At 36.5% G+C, this 14,970-nt stretch overlaps 1 pseudogene; it reads left to right on the top strand.

Annotated features, from left to right (window-relative positions):
• Positions 1 to 4,710: 4,710 nt before the first annotated feature.
• On the top strand, positions 4,711 to 10,564 carry LOC102891352 (annotated as a pseudogene).
• The last annotated feature ends 4,406 nt before the right edge of the window (positions 10,565 to 14,970 follow it).

Raw genomic sequence — 14,970 nt, 5'->3', positions numbered from 1 at the left:
TCCCTGAGCTTTAAATTCCAGCTCTTATAAAGTCATCAAAAAAGAGAGCCCCAAAACTCTAGGCCCTGACCATCAACTTCAATAATAGCAAAATCTTAGGCCCATTTGTGCATTCTCTCTCTCTCTTTCTCTACCTCTGGCCTTGTTGTGCAGCCCCAGATGTGCTATATAATTCCCAGGTCCTGTAAGTAATAAATCTTTATGTTTTTCAAAGTTTCCTGATGGTTATTGCTGAAAGTCATCTGGCAATCATAATTAGAACCATAAAGGCCAGTCCAAGCACAACATTCGCTATCAACAGGTTGAGACTTGTACACAACAGTCATGAGGGCGGGGCCCTCTTAATGGGATCAATGCCCTTATAAAAAGAGGAAGAGTAGCAAGATCAATCTCCACATCTCCCACTCTCTCATGCACACACCAGGAAAGACCATGTCAAGAAAAGCTGCACTTGTAAACCAGGCAGACGGCACCAAATCTGTTAGCACCTTGCTCTCGGACTTCCCAGCCTCCCAAACTGTGAGAAATAAATGTTTGTTGTTTAAGCCTCCCAATCTATGGTATTTTGTTATAGTTGTCCAAACTAAGATATGGGCTCATGGTGACTGGCTTAACTGCTCGGTCAGAGGCTCAGAAGGAGAAAAATTAGAAGAGCAGAAACATAGAGGTCTAGGTTAGGAGTGTATAGTGTTATAGAAATGGGCACAGAGAGTGAAGATCTCTATATAACACATCAACACCTACCAGAGAGCATCTACTACAGAATCATCTACTACAATATGAGTAGAATGATTTAGTCAGATGACATCATGCATGTTCTGCCATTGGCCACCTGAGTGTTAGCACAAGGAGTACATGAATGAACCAGCCATGGTGGTAGGGACAGAGATTATACATGAGACCAACAGCATGGCCTTCTATTTAACAATGCTGGCCTGATTTTTACTGCTGCCAAATGAGCATCCTGACAGTAACAGAAACGAATGTTGAACTCCTAATTCAGCATCATCCTTTGAGAAGCCACATGATTCCAAGGTAACTACATTTGACCTCTTCCATTCTAGAAGGAGCAGAAATTCATTCTGACTAGAATTAACACATATTCTGGTGAGGAGTCTCATTTTCTGCCCATAGGGCCTTAGCCAGCACCACTAAGAGCTCATAAAGTGTTTGATCCACATAACATCGCATCAGCACAAGGGGCTTCCTTTACAGAAAAGGAGGTATGGCATTGAATGCATGACCCCTGGATCTACTGGTACTGTCTCATACCACACCACTCAGATGCTGCTAGTCTAATCCAGTGATGAAAGCATTTTTGAAGGCACAACTGAGGTAGAGCTCAGAAACAATAGACTTAGGCACACTTAAGGATTCAGTACATACTCTAAATCAATGATCGCTATATGGTGTTGTATCCCCAACATGTAGAATATGTGGTTCCAGAAACCAAGGGGAGGAGTAGGTGAAGTGCTATTTATCGTTATTCCCAGTGACCCTCTTTGGGATTTTTTAATTCTCATTCTTCCATCTTTAAGTATACTGGTTCCCCAAAAGAAAAATGTTTCTACTTAAGAATAAAGCAGTAATTAAGCTTTAAGCTACGGCAACCTCTGGGAAATTTGGACTATTCATTCCAAAAGAAAGCAGATAAGAAGAGCCACTATCTTGGCAGATCCTCAGGGGGAAGTCAGGCTTCCTTTACACATGCAAAGAGGCATGTAAGAATATGTTTGGCACCTAAGCAATCGCTTAGGCATCTCCTATTAGTCTACTGCCCAATTTTGCCTGTAAATGAACAAGTACAGCAGCTACATCTTGAGAAGGGAATGGTGACCAGACTAAGAGCCCATAAGAATGAGATAAACCACCAGGAACCACAGAAGTGCTAGCTGAGGGTGAGGGAAACCCACAGTGAATAGTAGAGGGGAGATCATGGAAATCAGTCATGGCTTTGAGATTAGCACTGGCTGCAGGGGTTACAATTCATCCCCCTAACTTTCCTCTTATAAGTTTACCTTAGGGAAAAAGTCCCACCAGAATCCTAGAAGAGCTGCTCCAGAACTTAAATAAAGTGAATCTGTGCCAGGAGCGGACTGTAGTAGATACTGGGATGCATTTTCCAGATCCATCTCCACGACTAAAGGGTTTAGTCCCCAAGATGTTAGAAGTGTTGCTGGATAACCAATCCCTCCACCATCTTAGCTGTCAGCCCTCTCCAAATATTGCCCACAGCAGAGACCTACCTCCCTAAGTTACTCCCTTTTCCTGGGTACAGACAGAGGCGAGGGTGTTATATCCTGGCCTCTTTGTCCCAACTCAGACAATTTTGAAGAGTCATCCCAGCTTCAGATCTCCCTATGGGGTCAATTGATGCATTTTAAATAATTACATTACTGCTCAACTTCTCTCTCAGCCCAACCTTCCCTTCCTTTTACACAGATTAATCCTGAGAGTACTTTCCAGTAAACCTCCTGAACACTAATCTCCTTCTTTGGATCAGCTTCCTGTGGAATCCCAACCTGCAACAAGCAGGGAAGGAAGTTATATTGGCAAGCACATTATTATTGTAGACAATTAGGTCTCAGTCTCTCTAGGGTCCCTCTCAGAGACTATGTTGAACATGTCTCAGAATCTTGCCAGTGAGGATGAGGGTGTTAGAGTACGTACATACTAATTCCTACCCTTCATTGGCTGAGGGGTCACTCTGGGGTTTTTAGTACCCTGGAACTTTCTTCCTGCTCAGCGTGTGGCCTGAGAAAGTTCATGCAGCTAGAGAACACTCTCAGGTAGAACATTTCAGGAATCTATTACCCTATAAAGGGGCTGTCCCCATGATAGGTGTAGGGGTTACAAGAGGAACACTGACATCATCTGCAACAGAGGTCATGTGGAGGCATGTAATGCATTTTCATTGAGGGGGAGAAATGCTAAATTATGTTTGTAACTGATAATAGAAATGAACTCAAGATGATTGTTGGAATAAAGCAGCATATGTTGAGGAGATAAAACAACTAATGATTCTTTATAATCATATATTTTTGGTATAGAGAACATGAGACAGCACTGGAGGAGGTGATAAGGTGATAAGGCTGTGGAGGAAAGGCACATCGTATTTTACAAATATACAAACATCTCACTGGCTCCTATCTTGAAAGGGAGATAAAGCTCTTGAGGGAAGGAACTGTCTTGCTCACTTTTGATGTGATAGAATGTCATAGATTTGGGGGCCACCCTGCATCTCCATGCCAGACACCATGATTGATGTGACAAAGAAAAACTGGGCCTCCAATCTCTGCTCTGCCACTCAACAGCTCTATGATCTTAGCTATCTTACTGAAACTCTCTAAATTGCCATTCTCTCTCTTATAAAATTAAGATAATAATACCTATTTCATGAAGTTGATGAGAATAGTCATAGTATGCAAAATGCCTGACATACTCTTAGCAGATAGGGGTACTCAATAAATGTTCATTATCCTTTCCTCAAAAAATATTTTTAGGGTGAATGAATGAATGGATCTAAACTTACCTGAAAAATTCAGTAATATCACATAAATCCAAAAGTTGTCATGAAGGAGTTAATGAAGGATTATATTGTCATGAAGTATTGTCATGAAGGATCATATTGTTAGGAGCAAATTAGTTTTGTGAATTCTGATTTCAATATAATAGAGAAGGCTTCTAAAAAGCTCCAAAATGGACAGAATTTTAATTTCAAACTACAGTGTATCTAAATGGAAACTAAGTGACAGCCACAGTGGTGATTGATTAGGTCACTTGGAATCTGTTTATTATTAGTGTCTTTAAAATGCCTTTTTGATCCAAGGCCACTCTACTTGATCTTTTTATGACAGTTTGGGAATTAATAGCATGTTCCATTTCTCCAGAGCTGCTTTTAAACTATTTTAAAATGTTTTATAACCTGAGCGGGAGAATAAAAACCACTTAGTACTTAATTCCACTAATTTCTCCCCTGTTGAATATAATTCATTTTTCTCATTTGTTCCCTGTTTATTTTACCCACTTAGTGAGATATAGTGTTGGAAAGAATGAATTAATTTAAACAAGGCTACTGAATGAGAGAGTTCTGGGATTAGTTTTCAAGATTTTCATTCATATTCCCAAAACTTCAAATCCTCACAGTTGTTGGCTCTGCTCCAAATCCTTGAATTTGACATCACCGCATGTTTTTTTAGAGAAATTGCAGAATGGCCTTATGCTTTGAAGATTGAAAAAAAATACTCTCAACTGAAGGAAGTCCTGAGAAAGTCACATACACACCAAAAAAAACAAAAAACAAAAAATAGAAAGAGTCAATCTGTGGAAGGCTGCCAAAGAAACTATGGTGTCTGCCCAAGATTTCATCTAAGTTCTGAGAAGCATAAATGGTAACAAAGAAGAAAATTGCTTTCTGCACATCCCTAAAAAGTTCTGCTCATTCCATAAACACTGAGATCAACGTGAAGGGGCGAGGATAGTTTAGTGGCAAGGCCGGATGGACTGTGTTGAGGAATGAGAGGGATCGAGAAAATGGAAATAATGAGAGTAGAAATGTACTTTTTTCTTTTTTAAGAAATTCTGTGTTGAGAAGTTTTGTTTTTAAGGTAAGAGAAGAGCTGAGGGTCAGCTGGAGATGGATATGAGATCAATGGAGAAGTTTCTTTTATTAAAGAGAGAATAATGGAAACATGTTTAAATATTGTGGGGATGACCTATGGAGAAGCAAAGGTTGAAGAAAGAGAACATAAAAGACTTAAGATATGGCACACAGTCCTAAAAAGGCGGGAGGAGGGCACAAGGGAAGAGATGGGACTTGAACAGGGATGGAAGGTATCATTCAACAGAAAAGAAAAGAGGAAAGAATGGGTAAAAATAGGAGGAGTTGTGTAAATCTGGAAATGTAATATTTTTTTCTAGAATAGCTGCAATTTTACTTCAGAAATTAGAACTGATATAATAGGAGAAAATTAAAATTGACCTATCTTCTCACTGATTCTGTCTTGCACATGAGTCCCCAACAGATATTTGAAAATTTAATAAATGGATAAACTTCGACATTATTTGTGTTTTTATAATGATTGATAATATTTTTAGTAACATTGCTAAAAAGAAGGTTTTAAAAATTCCAAATGATAACTTCCAGCTAGCTTTTTGTATCACCTATAAATAAATCATTTCACAGCTGCTAAAGTGGAGTTTGGAAGTTCCCTACTCAAATGTAAACAGGACACTCTCTCCAATTCACTTTTTTTTTTTTCCTTCCTTTTCTTAAAATCTAGTCAGCAGGGCCCAAAACATTTTTCACTTTGAGTGTGAAAATTAAAGGGAAGTGGTGGCTCTCTGGAGTCCCTGTAGATGGATGCTACCTTGCGTTTATGGTCTCTGATTGCCACTGAGCAAATAAAGTTGCTCATAATCTTTTTGCTTTTTGAATGAAATAAAAATGTTGATACAAAAGGTATATAAATTAAATAATAAATTCCCATGTACCCACCACTAGAATCAACAAATCTGAACATTTAGTAATATTTACTTCAAATCTTATTTTTCCTTTTTACTAAAAGGCATAAAACATAACTGATAAAGTTTTCTTGGGTATGGAAATGCCAATAGAGAGACAGATTGAAGATATAAGAGAACAAAAAGATAATCAGTTGACCAAAGTCCCTAGAAAGTGATTGGTGATTCATGGCAGTTTTAAGGAAAAAATGGTAACATAGCACAGGTAAAGATACATTCCTAAGGTAGAAGGATGACTCCTCTTAGTTTTAGCAGGAGGAAAGGAGCAAAAGATGGCTGTCAATTCAGAGTTGGTGGCAGGAAATCAAGAGAGTTTTTGTCTCATGGTCTCTTTTTTTCTGTGAGATAGCACCCCATTTAAGCCCATTTATTTGTTGAGAGTGGAGGGGAAGTTCATGTTCTCAGGAACTTGGGGAAAATGGAGATTTGAAACAACCCTTGACACAGGAGGCAAAATGGGACTTGCTATGGTTCTAGCTCAGCAAATTCCTTTCTCTGGGACATTAGTCAAATCTCCTGAATTTCTTCTGTAAAATGATAGAAGTAAGATAAATGGTTTCTAAGGTCTTTTCAGGTTATGAATCATAAGGTCTACTGTCAAGTTCACACAAACTATTGGAAAGGTTTCTAAAGACTTCTCAGAATTCTCAGATTAGGAGTGCTCCAAGGCTCATGAAGTCTTTACCGTGTGATTCTCTTTCATGGGCTGGTAGGCTTAGCTGGTTGAAAATTTTCACTGTGTATCTCCTCCTGTTTGAAAAATGTCACTTTGCCAGCATTAACTTTGTTGTTCATTAAAACATATTTTTTGGAGAAGAAAGTGGTGATGAGCTATCAGTCCAAGGATTTAAATATTTTATGCCATGTCAAGAAGCCATGAAATCATCAAATATCACCACTGAAAAGAATTTTTCAATTATTTCATGCTAACATATACCCAGATTAAGGGGTCATATAGACTACTGCATGAATTGCATTGGCTGATTTTTTCATCCTCTATGATTTTTGTGAACAGTATTATTTTTTTGATTTATGCCAAAATAGACTTTACTATGACAAGTATTAGCTACTGGGAATATTGTGGCAGCATGGAGAATATCACTGTTTTTGTCAGTGTGATAGCATGCAGACTTCTTACACTGCTTAAATGAAGCTCAGAATAGTAAAAACATTTACAAACTTTATTAGCAGCAGAAAAAGTAAAAAAAGTATTTGCTAGTCCTTTTTCTAGCTGCCTTTTGGTTGGTTGAAGTTTGCCCTCTAGTAGATTTCTTTAAAAAGACCCTTGGGAACATTAATTTATGAGTTCTTACATGTCCAAAACTTTGCCTTTATCCTTGAATGGCAGTTTGGCCATAGTCATGAGTTTCCTATCCCTTCCTTTTTGCTTTCTTTCTCACTTTGAAGAAAGGTGGCATAACCAATTTTCCATGAGCATGGTTAACATTATTACTTTTAAGGGATAAAAGATATTTAAATTAATGTTCAGTGCAACTATACTATACAGCCTTTGTATTTATGCCTTTGGGAAAAAGTGGTATCTGTTTCCTGAGAACTGGTTTTTAAATCAAGAACAAAATGGTCTCGGATGACAGTTGGCTGGAAAAATACATTTCTAATCAGTTTATTGTTTGAGAAACAAAACAAAATAAGCTACTCTGTGAATCTTACAGTTTAACCTCCACATATTTGGTTAGTGTTCAGCAGTAATTATTAACATTCCACTCCTGTTTGCCAGTGAGTATTGATTCTAGTTTCCCTATGGGGAACAAAAGAAATCCCAGAATTCCCTTCTTTGCCATGAAGAATCTTGCATGACAATATACTATTTTTCTGTATAATTGAGACGATGGCAAAATAACTCTCTAATTGAGACTTTTCCCTTTAAGTTTCAATATGAGCTATATCAGCAGATAGCATTGTTTGTTCAAGATAAGGATCTTTTTACTGAAACCTTTGTATAGGGGAGAAAAATGAAAGTCAACATACTACAGTGTGCTCAGGGACGTGTGACTTCAAGCAAGGTAGTGTTTTTAATCTTGGGCACACCCTGTCCTGAGAAATGTGTCCTTCCCATTATTAACCTTTCTCGTTAGAAATTGAAATATAGCCAGTTTTAAGAAAGAAATTGTGTTGAAGGAAACATGATGGAATTATAGACTCTCAAAGTTGGAACAGACAGCAGAACTCATCTAATCAAATTATATCTTTCCATATGAGGAAAAAGTAAATCCAATCTGATTAATAGCCTCATCAAGGTCATATAACTAGTAGATGTAAGAGTAATAGACTAGTGGTTACCAGAGGGGAAGGGGGAGTGTGGAGGAGGGAGGTAGACGGGATAAAAGAGGTCGAATATGTGGTGACATTAAAGAATTAAAAATAAAAAAATTAATTAATTTTTTAAAAAGATATATAAAATGAGCAAAAAAAAAAAAAAAAAAAAAAGAGTAAAGCTAGGGCCAAAAAATGGCTCATGCTTCCTCAGATAATGTTCTATTACCTGATCCTAATTTTGGAAGAGAAAACAAAATAGAAGATACACAATTTTATTTATTTATTTATTTACTTACTTACTTACTTAATTTAGTTAGTTAATTATTTAGTCAGTATGTTTGAGAATTTAGTCTTCGAAGTGTCTTAATCATTCTTTTGCCCACTGCTTACTTACTGATTACAAGACTCAGCAAGAGAGGAATTTCAAGAGAGCTTAATTCAAAAAGTAAATATTGGGGAGGGAGTTCATGATGGCAGCATAGATCTTGGGCTCACCTCCTCCCACAGACACAACAAACCTACAACTACATATGGAAAAATCCCCTCTGAAGGGGATCTGGAAACTAAATAGACAGAGCATCCACAACAAGGGACAGCACCACAAAGAGTAGGAAAGAAAGAAATATAGTCCCACTATGAAAATAAAACACCCTAGTCACAGTGTTTCATGGTCAGGAGGGATTTCAAAGGTACAGAACCTGTCCCTGAGGAGTGAGGGATTCAAGCTCTACATCAGATATCTCAACTCTTAGATCCTGCAAAGAAAAGGTGAACCCTCAAAACACCTGTCTTTGAAAGCCAAAGGGGAATACATCCAGAATAATTATGGAACTGCAGGAAAAGAAAAATCTGCTTATAAAGGGCTTATGCACAGATTTAATCCACAAAGAAACCAGTACAAAAGCACCAGATAGAAGAGTATATAGAGCATAAGTAAAAGGGACACAATATTAATCTTAAAGCACCTTCTGGAGAGGAAGGAGGCAGCTGGGAATCTTCCCAAAAACTGAGACATCAGCAGCAGCCATCATTGTAATCTTGTTCTGTTGAGCTGATGCCAGCACTAGTGGGTACTATTTTGGAATCTTCCCTCCAGCTTGCTACCTCCAGAGGGAGCCCCCACTGAGAGCCCCATCTACTCCTACATTTCATCTAGAACTTGCAGCAGGCTGGATGATAAACCCACAGCCATTTCTGCCTGTCTGTTAACCACATCCACCAGCCAACATGTTGAAGTCTCATTCAGGCCTCATGGCTGGCTGGGCACTGCCAGCCCTACCCACCAGTGTTTCTGCAGCAGTCACATCCAGGCATCACAGTTAATTGGGCCAGGGGCCAGCCCCACAGCAGCTGCAGCCCTGCCATCACAACTATGTGCATGCAACCCACATAGGAGACAACTCTGGAGCACATGGCTCTGGTGGTCTGATGGGATTGCACTGGGCCCCACAAAATGTCTCCTACATAAGTCCATTTCTTCACGAGTGGGAGATGTAGATGATCTACCTAATATGTAGAAACAAACACAGAAAAGTAGGCAAAATGAGGAGACAGAGGAATATGTTCCAAATGAAAAAAAAAGACAAAACCTCAGAAAAAGAATTAAATAAAATAGAGACAGGCAATCTACACAATAAAGAGTTCAAAGTAATGGTCATAAGATGCTTAATGAATTCAGGAGAAGAATGGATGAACACAGTGAGAACTTCAATAAAGAGATAGAAAACATAAGAAAGTACCTATCAGAGCCAAATAATATAGTAACTGAAGTAAAAATTACACTAGTGAGAATCAACAGCAGAACAGATAATACAGAAGAACAGATCTGCAATGTGGGCGACAGATTTGTGGAAATCACCCAAGTTGAATAGCAAAAAGATAAACAATTTTTAAAAGTGAAAATAGGTTAAAGAACCTCTGGAACAATATCAAGCATAATAACATTTGCATTATAGGGGACACAGAAAGAGGAGAGAGAGGGAGAGAAGAGAGAGAAAGAGAGAGACAGAGACAGAGACAGAAAATTATTTGAAGAAATAATAGCTGAAAACTTCCCTCACCTAGGGAAGCAAACAGACATCTAAGTCCGGAAAGCACAGAATCGAGATGAATCCAAAGAAGTCCACTCCAATACATGTTATAATTAAAATGCCAAAAAATAAAGATAAAGAGAGAATCTTAAAGGCAGCAAGAGAAAAGCAACTAGTTGCATACAAGGAAAGCCCCATAATACTATAAACTTTCTATAGTATTATAAAGATAGGTACTTTCTTATAATACTATAGGTACTGATAGGTACTTTCTTATAATACTATAAAGTTTCTGATTTTTTCAGCAGAAACTTTGCAGGCCAGAAGAGATTGGCACAATATATTCAAAGTGTTGAAAGGAAAAAACACACACACACAATCAAAAATACTAGCAGTCAGATGGAAGCATCTCTGCTGAGGGTCACATTGAGCTGCAAGCTGCTTCAGGGGCATCTTTAGGAGTCAGCAACAAGGCAGATGACATCAAGACCAAAATCAAGAATTACCAAACTGTCCCTTTTGACAGCTGCTTCCCCAACCAGAAGCAGACCAGACCAGGAACTGTTGGCAGAACTACCTGGACTCCACCGCTGTAAGAAGGCAATGACTGCTAAAGGGGGTGATGTCTAAATGTGCAAATGGTACCGGTGTGCAAACAAGTCCCTCTGCCCCATATCCTGGGTATCAGCCCGGAATGCTGCTGGGCAAAAGGCACGTTTCCTGGGAAGATCTGAAATGGCTCCACCCCACCTCTCCTCTATCCTCCATCCTTCTCCCAGGAAGATGAAGGGGAACTTGGGTACATCCCACACTGGAGTCTTGAATCATATGTTAACTGATAATAAATATTTCTTGGAAAAACGTTTAAAAAAAAAAAAAAAGAATACTCTACCCAGCAAAGTTATTCAGAATTAAGGAGATATAAAGAATTTCCCAGACATGAAAAAACTAAAGAAATTCATCATCACTAAACTGGCCATACAAGAAATGTTCAAGAGACTTTCTTTCACTTAAAAAAAAAAAAGCCATAACTAGAAATAAGAAAATATATGAAAGAAAATAATTCCCCAGTAAAGGCAAACATATAGTAAAAGTAGTGAATTAACAATTTATAACCCTAGCCTGAAGGTTAAAAGACAAAACTAGTAAAGTCACCTGTATCTACAATAATTATTTAAGGGATATACAAAATGAAAAGATGTAAAATATAATATAAAAACATAAAACATGGATGGAAGGTAAATGTAGTGCTTTTAGAATACATTTGTAATCAAGCAACCACAAAATTGAAATAGACTCCTATGTAATTGGGTCATGAAATATGAACCTCAAGGTAACCAAATAGCAAAATTCGTTTCACACACACACAAGAAAGAATCCAAACATAACACTAAAGAAAGTCATCAAATCACAAGAGAAGAGAGCACGAGGAGAAGAAAGAGCAACTACAAAAGAAAAACTACAAAAATAACCATTAAACAATTAATAAAATGGCAATAAGTACATACCTATCAAAATTACTATGTAAATGGACTAAATTCTCCAATAAAAAGACATAGGCTGACTGACTGGATAAAAAAAAGACCTATCTATATGTTGCATATAAGAGACTCATTTCAAATTTAAAGACACACATAGACTGAAATTAAGAATTAAGGATGGAAAAAGATATTTCATACAAATGGAAATGAAAAGAAAACTGGGGTAGCAATACTTATATTAGACAAAATAGAATTTAAAACAAAGACTAACAAGAGACAAAGAAGGGCATTACATAATGATGGAGGGAAAAATCCAACAAGAGGATATAACACTTATAAATATGTATACGCCCAACATAAGCGCACCTAAATACATAAAATACTAACAGACAAAAGTTGATAGTATACAAAAATATACCAGTAGGGGACTATAACACCCCATTTACATCAATGGATATATTATCCAGACAGAAAATCAATAAAAAAAACATTGGCTTTAAATGACACAGTAGACCAGATTGACTTAATAGAGATATACAGAACATTCCATTCAAAAACAGAATATCCTATGATAGATGATTGGATAAAAAAGCTGTGGTACATATATACAATGAAATATTACTCAGCCATAAGAAAAGATGAAATACTGCCATTTGCGAGGTAATCATGCTAAGAGAAATAAGCCAGTCAGAAAAAGTTGAAAATCACGTGATATCACTTATATGTGGGATATAAACCTAAAAGCAACAAATGAACAGGACAAACAAACAGAGACTAGAGGGTAGAGGGTGGGTGGAGCGGGGAGGTAGATGGGGTAAAGGGGGTCAAATATGTGGTGACAGAAAGAAATCTAACTATGGGAGGTGAACACACAGTGTAAATATATATATGCCTTATTGTTAAAGTGTACAGTTGAAACTTATTGGATTTCGTTAACCAATGTCACCATAAAATAAATAAATAAATAAATAAAACAAACAAACAGAATAAACATTCTTTTTAAGTGCACATGGAACATTCTCCAGGACAGATCACGTTTGGCCATAAAACAAGCTTCGGGTAAATTTAAGAAGATTGAGATCATGTGAAGCATCGTTTCTGACCACATGTTATGAAAATAGAAATTAATTACAAGAAGAAAACTGAAAAAATCACTAACATATGGAGACTAAACAACACACTACTAAACAACCCAAATCACTAACATATGGTGACTAAACAACACACTACTAAACAACCCAAGGGTCGATGAAACAACAAAGAGGAAATAAAAAAATACCTCGAGATAAATGAAAATGGAAACACAATGTTCCAAAATCTATGGGACACAGTAAAAGCAATTCTAAGAGGGAAGTTTATAGCAATACAGACCTACTTCAAGAAACAAGAAGCATCTCCAATAAACAATCTAATCTTACACCTAAAGAATAGAAAAAAGAATAAACAAAGCCAAAAGTTCGTAGAAGGAAGGAAATAATAAATATCAGAGTGAAAATAAATGAAATAGAGATTAAGAAAACAATAGAAAAGCTCAATAAAACTAATAAAACTTTAAAAGATAAACAACATTGATAAACCGTTAGCCAGTCTCATCAAAAAAAAAAAAAAAGATAGAAGGCTCAAATAAATAAAATAAAAATGAAAGAAGTTACAGCCGACATTATAGAAATACATAGGATCATAAGAGATTACTACAAACAATCATACATCAACAAACTGAACAACTTAGAAAAAATGGACTGATTCCTAGAAACACACAGTCTTCCAAGATTGAATCAGTAAGAAATATTAAATCTGAGCAGACTGGTTACTACTAATAAAATTGAATCAGTAATCAAAAAACTCCCTATAAACAATAGTACTGGGCCAGATGGCTTCACAGGTAAATTTTGCTAAACATTTAAAAGAGTTAATACCTATCCTTCTCACTTTTCAAAAAAACATCGAAAAGGAACGAATCCTTCCAAATTCATTCTACAAGGCCAGCATTACCTTGATACCAGAACAAGACAAAGACACTTATAAAAAAAGAATGAAAGAAACTTACAGGCTGTTACCCCTGATGAACATAGATGCAAAAATCCTCAAGCAAATACCAAATTCAACAATACATTAAAAGGATCACACACCATCATCAAATGGGAATTATTTCTGGGTTCCAAGAATGAGTCAATATCCACATATCAATCAACATGATATGCTACATTAACAAAACAAAGGATAAAATTATGAATAATCTCATAGAACTAGAAAAAAATTATTTTAAAATTTGTATAAAAGCACGATAGACCACAAATAGTCAAAACAATCCTGAGAAAGGAGAACAAAGCTGGAGGGATCATGCTTCCTGATTTCAAGTTATACTACAAAGCTATAGATCATTGGAACAGGTACGTGAAAAGATGCTCAACATCACTAATCATAAGAAAATGCAAATTAAAACCACAGTGAGATTTCACCTCATTCCTGTCACAATGATTATTATCAAAAAGACAATTAACAAATGTTGGTGAGGATGTGTGGAAAAGAGAAACCTCGTGCACCATTGATGGGACTATAAATTTGTGTAGCCACTATGGAAAATAGTATGGAGGTTCCTTAAAAAAATTAAAAATAGAACTACCATACAATCCAGCAATTCCACTTACAGATATTTATCTAAAGAAAACAAAAATATGAATTTGAAAAGATATATGCACTGCACCCCTATATTCATCACAGCATTATTTACAATAGATAAGATATGAAAGCAACCTAAGTTTCCATTGATAGATGAATGAATAAGGAAGATGTGGTATGTGTGTATATACACACATGCAGAAGTGTGCGTGCACGCACACACGCGCGCACACACGCACGCACACACGCACACACTGAAATATTACTCAGCCATAAAAAAAAAATGAAATCTTGCCATTCGTAACAACATGAATGGACCTAGAGGGTATTATTCTAAGTGAAATAAGGCAGAGAAAGACAAATACTATACGATTTCATGTATATGTGGAATTTAAAACACAAAACAAACAAAACAGAAACAGACTCATAGATACAGAGAACAAACTAATGATTGCCAGAGGGGAGGAGGATGGGGGGATATGAAAAATAGGAGAAAGAGATTAAGAGTTACAAACTTCCAGTTATAAGATAAATAAGTCATGGAGATATAATGTATAGCATAGGGAATGCAGTCAATATTGTAATAAATTTGGTTGCTAGACTTATCATGGTGACCATTTAATAAGATATATAAATGTTGAATCACTATGTTGTACACCTGAAACTAATATATCATTGTATGTCAACTATTCTTCAATAAATTAAAAAAAATTGGAAACAATACTAAATGCACCTATTACTATGAGGTCAAGGAATTATAAAATTTTGTCTACATTCCATTTCATAGATTAGAACTAAGACTAAAAAAGCCAAGCTCCACAGAATATCCTTGTCACAGCCAAAGACCCCAGCCCTCTAATTACTTACCAGCTGTACCATCTTAGGCAAGTCCCTTAACTTCTCTATACCTCAGTTTCCTAATCTATAAAATGGGCATAATAATAGCACTATCCTTATAAGGTTGTTAGGACCAAAAGCATGAATATAAATATAATAGAAAAATTATTATAATATAATTTTTTATATAATTATTTATATAT

The sequence above is a fragment of the Pteropus alecto genome, unplaced genomic scaffold, assembly GCF_000325575.1.
Source record: "Pteropus alecto unplaced genomic scaffold, ASM32557v1 scaffold161, whole genome shotgun sequence".
NCBI classification, from domain to species: Eukaryota; Metazoa; Chordata; class Mammalia; order Chiroptera; family Pteropodidae; genus Pteropus; species Pteropus alecto.
Note: the sequence above shows the minus strand (reverse complement) of the source record. Positions and strands in the feature narration are given on the sequence as shown.